The sequence below is a fragment of the Falco biarmicus genome, chromosome 5 (genome assembly GCF_023638135.1).
Source record: "Falco biarmicus isolate bFalBia1 chromosome 5, bFalBia1.pri, whole genome shotgun sequence".
Taxonomy (NCBI): Eukaryota; Metazoa; Chordata; class Aves; order Falconiformes; family Falconidae; genus Falco; species Falco biarmicus.
The window spans coordinates 74,287,198-74,307,198 of record NC_079292.1 but is presented as its reverse complement, the minus strand read 5'-3'; positions in this window follow the sequence as shown (position 1 = coordinate 74,307,198).

Genomic DNA, 20,001 nt, shown 5'->3' with positions numbered 1-20,001 from the left:
TCACCAGCATGCTAAGTATATGATAAGCACCAAGCACTTTAAAGGTGCCGAACCACGTTTGTCCCTCTAGGGACAAAACCCTGATGCAGGAAGGAGCTAGGAATGCCTGAAGAGGCCAAAATGGAGAAAAGGAAGAATTCAAAGTCTCTTGGGAAGGAGCAATATCCCTAGCAGACTTTGGTGGATGCTGAAGAAATGGAGAAACTTGGAGAAAAGGACAGTATAGTCTCCTCAGTGTTTCAGAGCCTTTGCTTTCTGCCAAAGTTGCTCTTAGGTCTGTACGTGGTGGCAAAATAGGTCATCAGAGGTGTTTTCACTGAGTGAGCACTGGTAAGCGCTCACACTGTCCTTTTATTCTAGTGTTTTCTGACTGCCTTGTTGGGTTAAGTCCTACAGGAACTTTCAAATGAGGCATACAAATTTCTACACTTTCCAGCAAGAATGTCTTGGGGAAATATATTACTTTAAGGGATGTAAGTATAGAGTCAAAGCCTTGAGTCTTTTAGGACATTTCTGAAATCTTCAGTACATCTCCAGAAGGTTGATGTCCATGTCAGATTCCTGAAGTTAAGACAAATGCTGAATACCAGACAATATTTAATAGCTATGATAAGGCAATGTATGTGCTTCATCAAGTATTTCTGAAAGAAATGCACTGTTAATACACATTGGACTTGATTCTATTCAATTTTTCATTCTCCCACTAACAAAAAAATAAATGCATTTTTTTTCTTATTTATTAATCCTCCTTTCAAAAGAATCTGTCTCCTGCAAATTTCTTTGTCCTTTCACATTTTTCATTAACTGAAAAAAAAAGAACTTACTACATTTAACTTCAGGAGTCAAAAACAAGCATTGAGGTCAACAGAATTATAGAAAAGATGCACTTTCCCCTAATATGCTGGTACTTTTTTCTGTTATCCGATTTGACCATATTGATAGCACCCATTTGTGGATGTACTTGTTAAGTAAGAGGATATCCATAATTTTAGAGTCTTTATAAGAGGCAGAAACAGCTGTGTTTCAGATTTAAGCATTTTTATCTCTGTAGCTTCAGAATTTGAAACGTACCATCAAATGATTATCCAATTCATTGATTTCAAAGTTCTATTGGTAAGAAGGCTTCCTATTTCTTGGTGTTATTTTGTTGCATTGGGACTTTCAGAGGAAGTTTGGAAGGGAGATGTTCCACAAAATCAGAGGTGGAGTGAAGAGCTCCTGGTATTAAATGAAGTAAAGCGCCTCCGTTTGGCTCTTGTTTTCATATAGTATGATATTACACAGATGGTACTGGCCACTATCCAAACTGGCTATGGCTCGAGTCCCTCTGGCAGATGCTGGCGGGTTGTCTCCAAGATGGTATTCTTTCTGTCCCTTTTTCACTTTTACATTTTCTGCCTTTCTCCCCAGCTCAACTGTTTTTTTGGCAGAGCATGTCCAACATAATTAGTAATACTGTTTGTGTCATGCCTAAAATTTACTTTGATTAGGTGTTTCATCTTTTGGAGGGTCTTATGTCTACCCAGTGGCTTTGCTTGGCAAATCTGGCTGCCAAGAAGACTGTATGTCACTACTTACCCACCAAACCACTTTTTCAGAAAAGGTCTGAAGGGCATCTCTAAAACTCAGCTATATAAGGAACTGTGATATGTCAAAAGAGTGCCGTGAAATTCCAGCAAAGCTGGAGTTCAGTTTTATGAAGAGTAGTTTTTGACTTCCAGGCTTTTAAAAAACTTGTTTCTAAACATTTTTTATAATCTCTGACTACATTACACTCTTGCTTCCTAGACTAATTAATAAAAATAATTTGGAGCTTTGTAAGTTACTTTCTATTTGGCTAAAACAAAGTGACATAGAGTCAGTGTATTTTCTTAGCATAATTGCCGTATATTTAAAATGTAGGGAAGAGTCTGATCCTCTGAACAGAAGCAGCACATTCAGCTCACAGATGGTTTTCTTTTTGCCAAAGCCTCGGGCTAGGCATCTTTCCCTTATCCTACCAGACCTATGCTGCCTATCTTGCCTTGCTTTCTCTCCAGAATCCATGCAGGCCATGTGAAAAAACAGTGTATTTGGTGATTGTTCACATAGCAGTGTTTGAAGCTTGGGAAACCCAATTAGATTTACATTGCCTCCAATCCATGTGCTCATTCCCAGCATCAAGAATTTACCTGCTTGTTGATTTACCTCCTAATTCAGATAGGCCTACAATTCCCTCTGCTGCCAAGAAGACCTCAAAGTGTAAAATTCCTTTTATATGAATATTCATCCTTTTAAGAATGAAATGGGACAGTTGGCATATTCAAGAGCACTTGACATGTTGCCAGTATTTTTGCCTATATGACTTTTTGACCTGCAAACCAACACAGCATTAGTTGTTTTGAAATAAAAAACATCTCCATTCCAGAAAGCTCTTGGCATTGTATCTTGATTTTATTTATGGTTTTATACTAACTTGGCCCGTTTTACTCTTGTAACTTCAAGATTAATTTATCTGTTTGTTTCCTTGTAAAATGTCTAAGATAGTAGATAAGTGATAGATAAATATTATTATTATAGATCTTTGTGTGTTTCTGAGTGCAAACTTGAACTTGCATTTGACAAGGAATGTTTTGTTCTACCCTTTTATGCTATTTGTTGGTATTTTCCATATATAGAATTTTGTACGACTGGTTAACTTCTAGTTATAATGCCAATATTAGTGAGTTGTAAGAATACTGGCAGATGCAGGTAACTTAGGGGGAGATAGCTTTGTTAAAATGAATCTTCTTCAAAACTTGAACTAGGTTTTGCTTGAAGTTCTGAAACATCCATGAGAACACTGTTTTCATTAGTGCATACTTTAGTATTTCTGGGTAATGGTTGAAGGGGGAGAGTACTTTGATTAGAGACATTTAATCCATCTGAATTTAATATGCCCATGTACGTAATCTGTGAGATATTGTATTATCAGTTACTTCTGGCTGTTTTCTGCTTCACCCCCCAGCCTCCAAAAAAAAAAAAAAAAAAAAAAAAGAAACTCCCTACCTCCCTACATCTATCTTTTAGTACCCTTTAGCTAAACACCTCATTTGCTACAACTGAGTGCAACCAGCTGAGGAAGCTGAAGAGGTGTTTGTCCTGGGCTGGGACACTTTGTGCACCTCCAAGGGGCAGCTCGTCCCCCAGCGCAGCTCTTAAGCACTCCCCAGAGATCTGACATAAAGGTAGGTCAGAGCACGATCATGAAGTTTTCAGATTGATTTTTTCAGAATGAACTTGAATTGCACCAACAGTGAACCCCCCAAAGCTCCTGAAGCTTAGTTGTCACCAGTCAACATCACTTGTTACCTGTGGTGTCATAGTGCCCCATAGCTTAAGTGACAGCTTTGCCAGGGGATCAGAAGGTAGAAATTACTTTATATTTTTCCTGGAAACCACATGAATTAACCCCAAATCCAGCCTGTTTTTTACTTTCATTAGCTTGGAAAAGTTTTCAAGGTTGAATTTGCTAAAAATAGTGACACCTAACATTACCTGGAACTAATTCATGCTGTTCATTTTACTGGTAAGCAGGGGAGAGATACAAGGAAGTTATTGCCCCTCTGTTACACAATAATTCAGTGCAACTAGAAAATCTGTTATTTAGGAGATAATTTTAGTTTGCCGTTGAGGTTACAAGGCAATAAATGGCTCCTTGCTGTATCCTCAGAGTTTACCCAGCACATTTATGAGGCTATTTATTGCCCAGTGTACTTAGAACCAAGTTAAATGATCACTACTGTATCAAATCTACATTTAAAAAAACCCAAACTTTTTTCATTCATCCCTTCCTTTATTTCTTTTATTTCTCTTCCCTTGCCAGATATAGCAAATAGCTTACTTCCTCTGTATTGCTTTTCCAAATAGAATTAGAGCAAATCATATTAAAAGGGCAAAACATTTTGCATGTTAATTGCTGCTGGTTTTTATTAGTTCCTTGATTTTAATTGGTTAAAATTTTGTAGGTTTTTTTTTTCCTTGGGGGGAAAAATGTGCTCTTGCTACTATCAATTTTGTTAAAAGGATAATTAAATGCTCTAATATGTAAAGTGAGGTGGTTTACTTACAACAATACTCTGGTTTGGATCATAACCAACTTATAAAATCTTATTTATATGAAAATTGTCCAAACTTAAGATTCCCTTATGATGGTGGAAAATATTATTCTAACAGTGCACATACCTTTGCTTTCTCTCAAGTCAGAAAACCACTAACACAGTGTAGGCAGGGTGGGATACTTTTTTAATTGTATTGATACAAAAAGTTTCTTCTATAGTTTAAAGATCTTTTCTGTGTTTTTCATACTGTGTGGTACCACCTGATCTAATTCCTGTAAGTGTACTTATGCTTCTGCTTGTACACCACTCACATAGACCATGGCTTTATGATTTCAGCTTACTTAGTATCCCACAGATTTGTTCTTTATTTTATCTGCCTTTTATGGAGGCTGCCTGACACATACATATCTAACATATCCAACCGATATCCAAAATATAACCAATTTTGACAGGTGTTATGGACAGCAGTCATGGAGCAAACTACCAACTCTTCCCAGCCACAGAGCTGAGTATGTAGTCTCTGCCATCCTCTGGGGCTACAAGGGAGAACTGGAAGCTGGGACTCCTGTGTTATAATTGTAATTTAATCTTAAAGCTGAAGATCAGGACACCAGGAAAGCTGTACTTGATGAATGCGAGAGTGCTAACGTGCACAAGGGACAGATTAAGAGGGAACTAGAAAGCAAGTAGTGTTGAACAAGTCTTGTGGCTTGTGATAAATTCGGCTTTAGGGTCCTGGCTTTTGAGTCTAGAATCATTTTCTCCTGGACTTAAATATCGATGTCACTTCTGGCAGGGCAGAGCACAGCACACCTACCAAATCGTGCCCTTGCTGAGAAGCCTCTCTCCAGGGCTTTTTGTTAACATCTCCATACTGTTCATCAAGCACTGTTGTTTAATATCTTTCTGCCATCCCCTGAGGTTTGTAATGAAGTAATTGTGATGGGCATTAAAACAGTGCCATGGCAGTATTGCAGTGCTCCATGAGTATAATGTCAAAGCTACCACGTACTGATAAGATCACAATAGTCATGGTGCTCGTTTCATGCTCTGCTCTGCCTCTGGTCAAACTCTCTTTACTTGTGGACTCCTGTGTACCTTCCCAAATCCCTTCACTTTCACTGTCTATACTCTTTCTCTAACCAGCCAGCATCCCTCTTTCTTCTTTTCAGCAACATATTTAGAGCTGAGAAGGGCTCTGAGTGGTCCCTGGGCCACAGACAGTGGATGAGAGGCTGGCTGGTCTGAGATGGCAGGACCTGGGTACCAGGGCAGTGAGAATGCTAGTAGCCACGGTGGGAAGAAATCCTAGAAGGGGCAGTCCCCAAGGTCTCATGATCTGCTGTGCAAGGGGAGCTCCAAATAGCAGTCCTGATGTTTTGTCCTCTTCCTTGCTTATCTGTAATGTTTCCTGAAGTGTTGATACTGTGAAAAATTAACCTGTGATCAGCAATCACTAAGTCCTAATCCTTTAGGAGTATTCCAGACCTGGCTACCTCTCTCCGAAAGCAAAAATATTATGCTGGATTTTATGATTTTTTTTTTCATGAATACTTTCACTTTTACTTGGAAATGAAAAAAAAAAATTCCTCCTCCTTCTCTTCCTCCTAAATCATTTCACATCTGTAAGTGATTGCAGCAGAGCTACAGCTGAAGCACAGCCACCTTAGAAACCTCCAGCCTGTTTTAAAGGTGCTCTTAGCTCAGTTAGATGATGCTGGTCTTGACTTTCACAATATACCCCTGACATCCAATAAGTACCGGAAACGAATTTGTAAAAGTAGGTCCTTTTTTAAACTCCAGTTTTTAAAGTAACACACTATTGTGGAAAGAAGAATCGAGCTACTGCCATGCAAAGCATGGAAACTCTTTCCAGGGGAATCTGATAATGAGGTACATCATTAACACCTTCCCAATTTCCAGATGCTGTCTGTATTGACACATATGGTTACAGATGTTTTCTGGTGTGCCCATTTCTTCAGGTAAGACCATAGTGACTCGAATTTAGTAAATTTGTCTTTGTAGTTTGCAGACTATGACAAGTGCAATGTTAAACAGATGTGGTTTGATTTTGAACATTATTGATACACCACTGGGAAATGTTTCTAATGTGAATATGTGTTGTCAAATACTCTAACTGCTAAAGTGCCCACAGACATAGCTAATGTGAACTCTCTGTGTGGGAGGGCATTTGTGTGCATATAGAAAAGAGAATAAACTGAAAACACAGGAAGGATGCTATGTTAGCAGGTTATAACCTCTCTATTTTAATAACACTGATTGGCTAATATCAGACATACGCTTCATAGTGTGCTCGTGGAACATACACAGCTTTCATCACAGTTGTGATTTGGAGGCATGTGTTAGCGATTACAAAACCTCACTGACTGCAATATAACTTTAGCAACTATCCAAGTTTATGTGAAGAGTAATTTTTTTTTCTTAAAGGGAAGTGAATAAATTCTGACTTGCAGATGATTCACTGAAGGGAACAGTGGGCTCTGTTTGTCATGGTTCCTAACACCTATTCTCCCATTTCCCTGATCTCCTGGCCAAAATTAAGCACCTCATGTGTAAGGTGAAGCTGTTTCTCATCTTACAAAGACTGCTGAAAAAAGGATGATGTGCATATTCAAGAAGACATATTCAATAGTTGCTTTAAACTTCTTGAGCAAGTTCTTCCATAAATTTCCCAAAGGGATATCAAAAACTGTTTTAAAATTTAATAAATTCTTATTAGAATTATTTTTCTTTCACAGTGGTATTCTAAATAGGCACAAAAACCAAAATGGTGACTGTGATTCAGGAATTACTTTCAGAACATTACATATAGAAGGTGAGGGTTACTATTACAATTGTTAAAAAGATTGTTTTGGTGCAGATTGATTATCGTTATTGTATAAGCAACCAATTAGTGTTTCTTGGATAGAAGTGCAATACTCTTGATTCAGGAAGTATTTTCAGGATGGTAGATCTCTCCTTCCTCAACGTCTTCATGTTACTAGTCAAGGATAATGTGGTACTGGTGGTTGACTTCTTCAGCACAGAGCAGCCTGCTAAGAGGATGCTTTGGCTGATGCTCAGATAGTCTTGGTTTATAGTCCAGTCACTGCAGTAGAGATGGGAGATTCTCCATTGGTTGTAAAATGGAGTTGGCAGACAAGGAGGAGAAGCCATTTCAGGAGGCCTTTGGGCTCCTTAAGAAAGCCCCAGTTTCATGTCTGGGAGTCATTCCCATCACACACTGTTATTAGGACCAAGACACAGGTGTTATCATGGATCCTACTACGAACCTTACAGGAAGAGCAACCTACTAATTGCTTACATTACATACACATAAATCCATTAATTTATGTGACGTTTTACAGAAGAAAAAAGGAGACCAAAGGAAAAGTCTCTACCAGTGCTTTAAAATATATCCAGTAGGCTGGCTTTGAATACTTTTCTGAGACTATAAAGAGGGGATCCTCCTTGGTAGTAAGTTGGTGTAACTCTGCTGATTTCAATTACTTTACATCAGGCTTGCAGGATCCCATCCTTTCTGTTTATCAGGAGTGGGATATTAGATTTTGGACATGTGGGTCATCCAAAGAGTGAAAAAAAGATCTTCAGAATTGCCAGTGGAGGGGCAGGCATGGAAGTTGCTACAACTGCTGCATACTTCAGTTCCCGTTTAATTTCTTAAAAAATGGGTGTGATTAAGAGAAAGCATAATTGCATGAAGAGTCTCAATAGCCAGCTGTGGCTGGGGAGGTTGCATTCCAGAACACAGGCATGGATTTTTTGTCATGTCCCTGTACTCTGTAATTAAATTTTCATTGAATGGCTGAGTCTGACTATTATAATGTGATCACTTACAGCTCTTGCGTGTAATTCATTAGAACAATAATGAGTTTCAATGAACAGGCTCCCCACCAGTGATGAACTCTGAATGATTTCTATGATAAAAATTCATTTGGGAGGGTGGCAGATGTAAGACAGACCATGGCATGCTCAGGATCTCTGCACACCTATGTATAAATAATAAATACACCTCAGGCAAATGTAAAATGTTGCAGCATTTTGTGAGGTCATTGGGAGAGGAGCTTCTCTGCATACCAGTACTTTAAAACAAGAGCTGCATCAACACTCAAGCTGTTTACATTTGTGCATATGTTATTCACTTCTCCCACAATTTTTCACAGCAAGATTTCCAGCAGCCTTACAGGCCAGTCAATAATTTATCTCCAGGTTTTCAGATAACAAATTCTGTGATGGACCCTACAGCTTACCAGGTGGGCTGCCTTGCTTGCAGCTGCCCCCAGCCTCCTGTTGTCTGATGCCTGCCATCTAGGTGAGGGAGCTGCCTGTTGTCCTTCCTCTGGTCTACCAGTTCCCCCTGGAGAGTTGTTACCTGGGTTCTATGTTTCCCCAAATGTAGGGAGCTGAGCAGCCTGCCAGCTGGGCAAGCAGGAGGCAAAAAAATCTGAGAAGCATATTTCTATTCAGATTGTTCCTGCCTTGGGAGCATTTTGGAATTTCAAACTGAAGCTGTCTTTGGTGGGGGGCCGGGGGGTGGGGTGGGGTAGGGGGTGGGGGCGGGAAGGAAAGAAGAAGGTTTTGGCTTTTCAGCATTTTTCATGAGTTGGGAGTTCCATTTTTACGCCGTCTCTGTGGCTTAATTATTAATGCCTTGGCAACACAAACTTAGGAAAAGAACAAGAATTAAAACTACAAGAAGAATAAAATTTCTTCATCTGGTTTTCTTTGATTTTGTCCACAAAAATACAGATGAATGATTTTGTATAATAGGTGACGCTGCAGAAGATGATCTCTCTAATGCATTTTAAAAGTTTATCTAAAGAACCTGAAAGTTGAAAGCTATGGATGTATACTTTTTAGGTTTTCTGTGGAAAATGGGAGTTTTGTATTCTACCTTGACTTGATTCCATTAAAATATACCGAATATTAACCACACAATGACAGTCTTGAAATAGAAAAAAATTGTCTTTCTAAGGGATTAGGAAATCCTGTAAAGCAATGAAAGCAGACATTGGTCGAAGAATGTACATTGTTTCAGTTTTCAGATAGTCTGTGTTCCAAGATGACAAAGAAAACTTACCATAGGGCTTCCCATATTTGGAGGCAAAATAAGTGAAGAATAAAAGCTGAAATACTGAACCCTGTATTTAGAGGTGTTGGATTGGATCCCTGTGCTAGGATCTGTCCCCAAATGTTTTATCTCATGTCCTGAATCAAAATCAGAGAAGGCATATTTTCGGATTACATTTTCTATTTAGGTATTCGCTATGTCCTGTTAATGATTGCTAGCTTTTGACACAAGATGGTCAATATCTAAGAAATTAGGGTCTTGCTGATGATCATGTAGAAAAAGAGTACTCTATGTTACAGACCATGAGATGAAGGAAAGGAAGCATTTGAGGCAACTTTTTAAACACCTTTCTATCCCATGAAGAACTGCTGTATTTGTCTATGGCATGTGTGGTGGAAGTTCCATACTGCAACTTCCGAAAGGTAAGTTTCTAAAGCTAGTAGTGTTGGCACTGCAGCCAAGTTGGGACATTCTTAATTACATATTCTGACAGATAAAGATGAATTGATCACTGAACTAGATGGTTGCCTAGGTACAAGCCATCATGATCTAATTTTATCTGTTTTGTGCAAACAGTATTATATTCCTGGTGCTTTAAAAAGGCCAATTTCCCAAAGCGGAAAACAATCATGAGCAAAATTGAGTGGGAGGAAAAATTTAAACACAAGAATGTGCATGATAATTAGGAATTGTTTAAGAATGCTTTATTAGATGCCAAAAAAACCCAGCTCTGCAATCAAGAAAGGTTTCTATGGCTGAAAAAAAATCCTGCTAAAAAGGGAGGTGAAGACAGTTACAAACCCCCTCTGAAAATCAAAAAAATGTACAGAGTAACAGTATGTAGCAAATGAAAAAGGAGCAGCTCATCACAGTGAGCATAAAGCAACATTTAGGAAATAAAATCAACTGGCAGAGAAAACTAAATACATCAATAAAAAAACCTCTGTGCCCAAGAGGGTACCAAAACCAGGAAAGCATTTCTAAAGCACATGAAGAACAAATAAAATCTTATTAATGATATATGCCCAATATTAGAGAAAGATGACAAAATTTTCTAGCAGTATACATGGAGATGTAATCAATAGATATTATATTTTCTAACTGGAAAGAAGCAGAATTATATTTTAGCATGAGACTGAAATACCTTCAGCTAATATTTAGGAGACTAAACAGCAATGGTTTAAATGCAATGTTTCAAAATCTTCAGAACTTAATAAGTTAATGACAATTCCATTAAAAGAATTGGCCAAAGGGTGTCTTCAATTAAGATTGTGGACTCTGAGTTAATCTTTAAAGATGGGCAAAATGCCAGAGTGCTGGAAAATGGTAATGTCATTCCAATATTTAAATAAAACAAAACTGTAATACTAGAGTAGTCTAGTTAAGACAAAAATCCTGGGGGAAAAAAAAAAAAAAAGTTGAAATGGACATTGCCATTAAAAAGTCCAATGATGGGTTCTTTATTACTGCCTGTTGGAATGATTGTACATAAGAAAATACTTTCTCTGACATATCTAATGTTCTGTTTAATTTCCTTGTGTATTATTACAATTTAGCTGTGTTGATATAATAAAAATTACTAAAAGTATTTGACATAGTCCTGCAGAAAAAATATACCAAAAACTTAAAATAAGTCATACTGAGTTAAATTAATTACTTCTACATTAAATAAAGTATAATCTTATAAAATTGTCTCAAAAGGAATTATAAATGAGAATCTTCACCTAAAGAAGGCATTTATAAGGTTGTATCTGGTTAGTCAGTATCTTTTGTCCAGAAAATACAAAACAGCTCTTGACTGACATTGCTAATACAAGTGTTTGTGAAGTGAAAGGCTGTAATGGTAGCGGGTCACCTGTTACAGTGAGGTCTGGATTGCTTGATATAATGGGCACGTTTAAAGAAACATACCTTTTAACACTGTTAAATGTTCATTTGTCCAAAACTAATGTAAACCATGTTTACAGTTGAAGGGTTTGTATGCAGGACAGAACAGCAATAAGAAGTCTTCAGAATTAATAATTGAAAGTATAGCTCCGAGTATGAAACTTGAGTAAAGAGGATGAAATGATCATTGGCTACATGTGCCAAAACTGTTATGTGGTAGTAGGAATGCAAAGTTGCCATTGTATTCAGACTATTTAAAGAAAACCGTGTGAGCTGGAACAGTAAAACTGGGAAAAATAGAAAAAGTGGTCTAGAAAGCATGCCTCTTAGAAACTTCAGAGACATAAACCTATTAGGTTGTGTGAGACAAGGCTAGGAGGTGATTGTTGGCTCTAAGCCTCTGTGTAAGGAAAAGCTTTCTAGGAGATAGTGGTTTAATCTTGTAAAACAAAACAAAATAACTGAACTAAAGGTACCACAAGATCCTGTAGCCAGAAAATTCAAACCAAATAATGGGGAGCTTTTCATGGTAGAGAGTCAGTTGCAAAAGTTTCTGTAAGCATGTAATAGTTCTTCATCACCTTAAGTTTTTCTGTCAAGGATGTCTTTATACTTATAGGTTATATTTGAAGCAGTTAAGGTGATGCTGAAAGAAACAACTTCTGAGGTGTCAGAAGTCTGGATGAGGCAGCCTGCTGATACATGTTAATGGCTAGTTATCCTGTACAGAAATGGGGCATATTCTTCTGGGCAGAGCTTCGATCTCTTTGCTGCCCAAAGATGTTCATTGAAAACTTGTTCTGGTGTCCCTGCACAGTGCAGATCTGAGGTATAGCTTAAACATCCTGAAATGATGAAGCTGTTTTTTGCAATACACTATTCTATAAAACACGTTTTTCAGAACTGAGAGTGAAAACAGAGTCAGGTGAAAGAAATCTAGTGGTTTGATGAGAAGAGTAGAATTCAGCATAATATTTTCACAGTCTCCACAGTTTTTCTGCAGCAGTATACTTAAAGAGTTTACTTTCCTTACACAAAATGTGATTTTATCATTATGTGTCCGGGCAGTGCATACCCTGCATTCTCCTATGAGTTTCCGTGGAAATGATATGGTACACGACTGCCATCAGGGATTCTCAGGCAGTCCCCATGTCCACCACTCTCATCAACGCATACATTTGCAGTTAATAGGGGCTTCATATGACAACTCGCACACTTCTCTCATTGTGGCAAAACCCCGTTATCTTACAGATGCATTAAGTGAACAAGTAAACATATTGACTTCTTTCTGTCCTTCCACACTTCAGTCTTCTCCTGTCTTTCAGTTATTGTCATATCCATTTGAACCTTGGTCTTGCAAGTGGGCAAGCTGAATGGGTGTATTTGCTTGAAAAGTTTGTCTCACAAATACTTGTTAACATGACTGAGACTTTAAACAACAAAACTCTAAAATACCTCCCCATGTTTTGTCAGGTAGTAAAATCATCAAAGCCACAAGGTTGCTAGGCTTACATGCAAGGACTGAGCTTTATCATGCTTGTGGTACCTTCTTGTTCCTATGAAGTCAGAAGGACAAAGATGCTTGCACAAAATCAAACACGTGTTTAAATGCTTTGTTGAACTTAAGCTGTGATCAATTAGGGGAATGAATTTGCCATTATTTAAAATTTATAGTGTTTCATGCATCTTTATGGGTCTGGAGTACATCTCCAAGAAATAGCAATAAATAGAATATACTGTCTCTGTAGGGTGCTGGTAAGTTTATTAAAGATTGGTCAGATGAGACCTCCATTACTTTAGAAAAATACCGAAGCTGATCTATAGGCCTAGGAGTTCTGATCTATTTATTGAAGAGAAAGCTGGACCTTTACTAAGAAAGGTCAAGAAATAAGACAAGCAACCAAAAAACCTTTTTGCACTTAATTCCCATGGGTGTTGTAAAACCAAAGAGTTGGGAACTAAAGCTCCATTTTAGGAATTTCTTCTTTAATTTCTATCTCAAATAGATCTTTTGATAACGTTCAGAGAGCTTTTAAACTATTTTATTTTACTTTCAGGTCAATGTAAGGTTTGCCTAGTGGTCAACTTTCTAAGCTATTGCACTTCCCATTTAAATGTGAACATAAAGATCATTACATTGCAATTGGCACACATCAGGGTTCCCTGATATTCTACCACCAGTTGAGATTTTAGAGTTTTTTGAGCTGTTCAGGGGTTGAAAAGAAACCCAAAGAAGTCATTTTATCTAGCTGAAGATAACTGATTTTTCCACAGGAAAGGTAAATGAAACGTATGTATTTTGCATAATGAAACAGATGACAAACTGGGCAAACTGATCTATTAATGAGCTTCCTGTAAAGCAAGAATGCAGGAGAATGAGCAAGGAGCAGAAGGAATCACTCTGATCTTAAAATTTAACAACCACTTCTAATCAAGCCATCTTCTAGGATGTGTGAATTCTTCAACTCCCTCAAATGGTCAGCACTATTTGAATTAAAAAAGGAATTGTAAGGTTAAAATGTAAACCTCATTACAAGCAACTTATTCAGGTATGCAATGTTATTATTTGTATGAAAACTTATCTGTCAGGTATTAACATACTGTAATGTAGAGATGGCAATTTGCAATGCTAAGAAAGAAATGCAGCCATGAAGCAGTGAATCTGATTGATCTTGCCACATAATATACGTCTGTTCCTTTCTCCTTCGAGTGTTTATTGTCCTTGTGATGGTTCTTTGCCATTTGCTTTACTATAAGCTACCTCCAAAAACTGAGCCAAGAAGTGCTGAAATGAATGGAGGTCTTCTCCATTACTCAAATGAGCTTCGAATCAGGTCTGTATTAGTTTAACTTGTAATTCTACCCTTTGCTGCATGCTTTTATGGAAACTTCCTTAAATGCTGGTGCTGTTTTCTTTGGACTGGTAGTATGGAGCACTGTACGTTTCCTCCTGTGAGGGAAGTGCAAGACTATGTCTTCAGTAGGGAATGTACATGTTCAGTGTTGCACAGTGAACCTGTGGATGTGTCTTTGCAAACACCCTTTGCTTATGGATCAGCTGTACCCAGCTTTGCTGTTCGCACCGAAGCCAGCTGTAGCTGCATGCTGGCTTTGATTCCTTCTGATTTCACAGTGAGCTGCCACTTCAAGAGGAGTTTGCTGATAGATGTATACTGGTGGCCAGTTACAAACTTTTTCTCATCAAGGGTCTGGGGTCTCAGTTACACTGGCAGCCCACTGTGTTCTGTGCTGCACCAATAAATGGCAAATGACAGATATTGCCACAGAGAACTTAAAAGCATTTAAATAGTCGTGATATTCCCATCTCTATGGTGTCTAAGCATCATCTAGAAAATAAGGCTATCAAGCTGATAAATGTAATCCTCAGCTTCCCTTAGAGGAGTGGGGAGACCTGATGTCTGGAAATTGCTGATACAGAAGTCTAAATACAGAGTGTGCTTTTACTGGATAAACAGACAACTGAGAGCTTGCCTTTTTTGGAAATTATACAAGCAAATTAAGTATCAAATAACGGAGTCTATAACAAAGATCAATACCTTCAAAATACTTCCCAGTATGTTGCTGCCCAAGTCAGCTATCAGTCTGTTCAAAGAAGCAGTAAATGCAAGAATTAACAAAGGAAGAAAGAAGTCAGGCAATACTGTTTTTTCCTTATAGCTACACGCTGTGTTGGCTGCTGTTTTCACCCCAGATGTGGCCATATGAATCCTTCATGAATACAGTCTAGATTTATTTGGGCTGATATCTGATATATATGTTAATGCTTTTATCTCTCTGGTTTTTACACTGATAAGGTCTTCCACACATACTTTGCAATATTTATAGCAATACGAAACAGCCCAGAGTTCTCAATGGCACCCAAGGCTGTGCTCTGCTCTGCATGCTTAGACAGTCAAGAAAAAGTGGCTTATTCAGGGTTGTTGAGCAGACACAAACTCCTTTTTCCTATTTATTTGCAAGTGATGCTGCTGGAGGGAGCAGAAGATGAGCCATGACTCTAGCAGGGAGCATGGAGTTCCTGTTGACCAGGACAGGAGCCTAATGAAGCAGGGGAGGGTGGATAATTATGGAGGTTACTGATGGCAAGGACCAGGAAACCTGGTTGTGTTCGATGTTATACCTGTGTGGCAGTGTGACTGAGTTTTAATTTAAGCTTTTTACCAGTGGAAGAAGAGCTATAGAGATTATTCCTTCCATTTAGAAAGAAAAACAACAGTGGAAATGGCAGGATGTCTTTGTGAAACCATCTGCTCTATTGGAGCTTTTGCATAGGGTGAGAAGAAGGGGAAAGGCTTTGGCCATGCATCTTCCCAGAATAAAATTTTGAGAATTCTCACAGGAGGCAAAAAAAGCCCCAAAGCATACTGAAAGCTCATGTTCTGTCCTTAGAGGTACTTGAAAGCAAATTAATGCTTTTCAAATTAAAACCAAACTGCATATAGAGGATAAAATAAGAGTGTCTCTACCTCCTATACAAATACATACATAGATAGCCACTCTTTAATCCTATCAGGGTAAATATTTAGCTTAAAAAATCATTGTGGCACTGGGTATACTGCTATGGGGAGTGGCCACATTTAAAATCTGGATATGATTCTAAGTCTTTCTAAAATAGCACACCTTTCATTTTCTTCTTTTAGCTTAGACATCATGCTCTCTTTGCATATGCACATAAACTTTGAATTAAAATTGAAGACATTATTAGATAAGCAGGATGTGATATAAATAATTTGTAGTATAGGCCGGCACTTTAATCCACAATATTTTGAGGGCCAGATCCTAGAAAAGAGTGAAGAAGAAAGCATATTTGTCCTAGTTAGTATTCTAATTCAGCAGTAAGTATTTTATTGTTTTTTACAATGTGGTGATAGGTTGTGATAGGGGGAAAAAAGGGGTCTTAGTATCATATTAATAAGAAAAAGTAGCTGCTTAGAGGGACATGATATTTCAGCTCATTTTTCTTTACTGGTTATATCCACAAGATGAAATGATTTTTGCTTCTTGGTCCATTTTCCTTCCAGAAAAGAGAGGCAGGGTATGAATAATTTCTAGTATTTAGATTAGGACTTTTTTTTTTTTTCCTAAGAAATAACGTTTTTCCCGACTGAAGGGTAAACAACACAACAGCAACAATAATATAAATTTTTAGTATTACAAAACTAAAAGCCATTATTGTTTTTGCAATACCCAAATATTGATTCTGTTAATAACTATTCCTTTTGCAAGTGCAATACTAACTTGAACAATAGGTGCTCCTGCACACTGCAGAGGAATTCTAGCATCTTTACAAAACTATGAGGGATGTAATGTTATCAGATCCAGTGCAGGATTCATACTGGTTTTAGAGTGGATTTGGAGAAGTACTGTTTGCAATTAAAATGGGTATGGTAACAGGGATTGTAATTAGCTGAAGTTGCATTGTGTTTAGCCAACAATGTGCCAAACGGGATTTTTCCATACCTATAATAGCAAAGTCATGCTCATGCCATCATGCCATGTATACTGTCCTTACACAAAAGGGAATACATTCCCTGCTCAGATGCCTTTCAGTGTTTACTTCATAAAACACACAGTCAACTAAGCAAATTTCAAAAAAGGTCAGCTTTTGATTTCCTTTAAGTTTTGGTGGTGTGTTCTTTTTTTTTTTTTTTTTTAAGTTTCCTTTAAGCTTTCCACAGAAAATCAATTGTGTTTGGTCCTTTTTTTTTTTTTTTTTTTTTTTTGGTGGAGTGAATTTTATGTCTCCACACTTACATACACTCAAATATTCTCATTAGAGAATTATTATTTTTAGAATTATAATGCAAATTGAATCTCAGATTGGTCTGAGCCTCCAGCATAGCTGCATATTAAATGAAGTGCCTCTACTTGCATTACTGCATTTGAATATGTCTTATGCTTTGTACGTGTTTAATTCTGTACAGGGAAGACCTTGTTGCTTGAGGGTGAAAGGAAATCAATTTTTACAGTGATTCCTCCATTAAAGACAGATGTATCAGAGGTCATTCTTGATCCATATGCTGTCATTGTTTATTCATGGGGGATAAGGTAGTTCTTAAGTTAGGAGAGAAATTTTCCATTAGGACTTAATGCAGCAGCTCAAGATGTAAAAGCCTGATGTCTTAGTGCACTCTGGGAAAGTGGGGAATTTAAGTCATTACAGAATCACAGCAAGGTCTTGGGGGCCTCTGTCACAATCACTTGGTGTCATGAGGCAAAATGGAAAGCAATTGTCCAGAGGAAGAACAAAAGAAATGAAACTCTAGTTACCAATCTATAGTATTTACACAAAGACCCAACATTAATGGAAAGTGCAGATGAGGAACTCTGGCTCAGCTCATCCTTTGAACCCCAGTGGGACTAATTTTATTTTTAAAGTCTGGATTTTTCTTTTTTCTCTCCCATTCTTTCTTTAGATCTTGTTGTTTTGTTTTTATGCTTACAGAATAATGAAAAAAAAGCTACAACAATTCTTTCGTGTCTATGGAGAATAGCACACAGGTCATAGACCAAGGAACTATGTTACTACATTATTGCTGAATCTCACGAAAATTAATTAAATAAATACTTGAAATGAAATAAATAAGGTAGAACTTACTACAAGGTTTCTGAAGAAGAAACCTTGCAGCTAGCAGTGACTTTGAAGTTTTGCTACTTTTTTTTGGTTATTGTTATTATTATTCTGTGCTGATGTGCTGGTGTTCGGAGTCCATGACCTATGTGCAGTCCCTTGAGGATGTCAGAGATCTGAGAGCCATTGTTGTGAATGTGTTCATTAGGTATGAAGAAAAAGATAGTGATCTAAATGCAACAGAATGTCAAACCTCTCCAGATTTTGTTGTTGCTGTTAAGGACAGAGCAAAATAAAAATCCAGAGCTGGTAAATTTCTGTGCTTTGTTTTTGCAGAGTAAAATTAAATATATTTGCTAAATCACTGTGCTGAAAAATCCAGAAACCAGCTGTATTTTGGGGGGTTCGTGGCAATAATATCAAAAAACATGTAAATGAAAAAACCCATACTAAAATATAATGGATCTAATCCTGCTCTTAGAAAAGTCCATTTGAAACCTAAAACCATTTTAGGAAAACATAGACTGGACCTAATTGTTCTTGATGTTTGTAATGACACTTTTCAAATTGCTTTGCAAATATTCAATGTTTTACAGTAACTTATCTGGTAAAGGCCCCTAGATAAAATCATACAGGACTGTTATTGGTATTTCTGCTAATTTTCTTGTAGTGCACTTGGCCTCACAAGTCCCTTTTTGTTTGGTATAGTATGCAGATGAAATTATAGATTACATGTGCCTCAAAGGACTTAAAACCTAAGTGGATATGACAAACAGAGTATGATTATCCCTAGATAATGTGAAATACAGAGGAAGAGAGACTCTCGCATGCAAAACAATGTGTGAGATCACCACCCATGGTCCTCAAAGGTATTTAGGCATGTGTTCCGTTCACATGGAAAGAAACAGAAATTAGGCATCATTTGGACACTTAGGTAACGGATCCAAGAACACATAGGGACAGAAAGAGGTCACTGTGCCCTGTATCTTATATTAGCTGCATGGGCTTACCCATAGCTCTGTTTGAGTGCCCCGGTCCCCAAAAAAGCCACAGTTCCTGAGTCTGGAGTGCTTTCAGCCAATTAAGGGAAATTTCCTTAAATTTTTCAACTATGTGATATGCATCATAAACATTGATATTTGTATATCTGTCTAGCTCACTGTCTCCTAACTCCTTTGGATGCACTTATTTCTTATGTTGCTCATTAAAAAAAAACTATCCCAATTACTCAATGTAAACAAATGAAGAGGAAGTGCGGGGCTTCAGTACAATTTACTTGAACAGAAGGTAGGAAACATTAGTATCGATGCATTCCAGGACTTGCTAGCAAAGCACAACTAAATTTAGCAGCCAGAGATATTGATTTGATTAAAAATGGTTTAAGACTTGTAAATGTCACTGGAACTTAGCAAAATGAACATTATTAAATCCTTCTGGTGATGGGGAAAACTAACAAAGGGATTTGCAGTGGTTTCTGTAATTAATTGCTCTGTCATGATTTATATTAACTTACAGTACAACTCCATTAGCTCAGACCTGTCATCTCTGCTCAAGGAACCACCAAGTAATCACTACCACATTAAAGAATAAATTAGTTTTTGGCTTGGAGCCTAGTTGTAGAATGTTTCATTTGTGTCTGCTGTAGACATATGTACCTAATAAAGTTGGGAAGAATGAGTTAAAGTATGTATATATCAATGTCAGCTGACTGTATTTTAGAGATGATATGATCAGCATTGTTTATTAGGCCTAATGAATCACTTAATTTCTGTTGCTTGCCTCCTGTTTTGGTGAACACCTTTTGCTGAACTATGAAGCAGCAGATGAGTGAAAATAGGTAGGTCTCCTGAGATCCTCCTTCCTTCACATTCTGCGGCCTGTGGTTGTAGTAATAACTTCATATGGTTTTTGTTAACACTTCATTACCCCAGACTTGGATAAATTATCCTCCTGCTTCTTCCCCAGTTGCATACACATGGGTGAGGCCAAAGTCTTAGCTACTACTTACAGTAGATTATGGGATTTGTGAAGTTCTATCAAATCATCTCTGACTTTGATAATTTGAAGATGTTTTAAGTGGGTTTTCTGTTGGTGTGTTACAGCTTGTGCAAGAAGTTGTTTCACATTTCCATGTATACTGTAATGGTCTTAGGAGTCTGCAAGCCAGGTCTTCAACCAATTTCTTTCTCTTTTTTTTTTCCTCCCTCCCCACACCTCCCTGGGTCGTGGATAAATCCCCTCAGTACCCTTGAGGCATGTCAGTGCATGGCCAGGAAGGCAGCAGTGGCACTTTGAACATGCGGCTGGCTGTTCTACTGAAGAGTCATGTGGTTAAACAAGCGTTGTGGGAA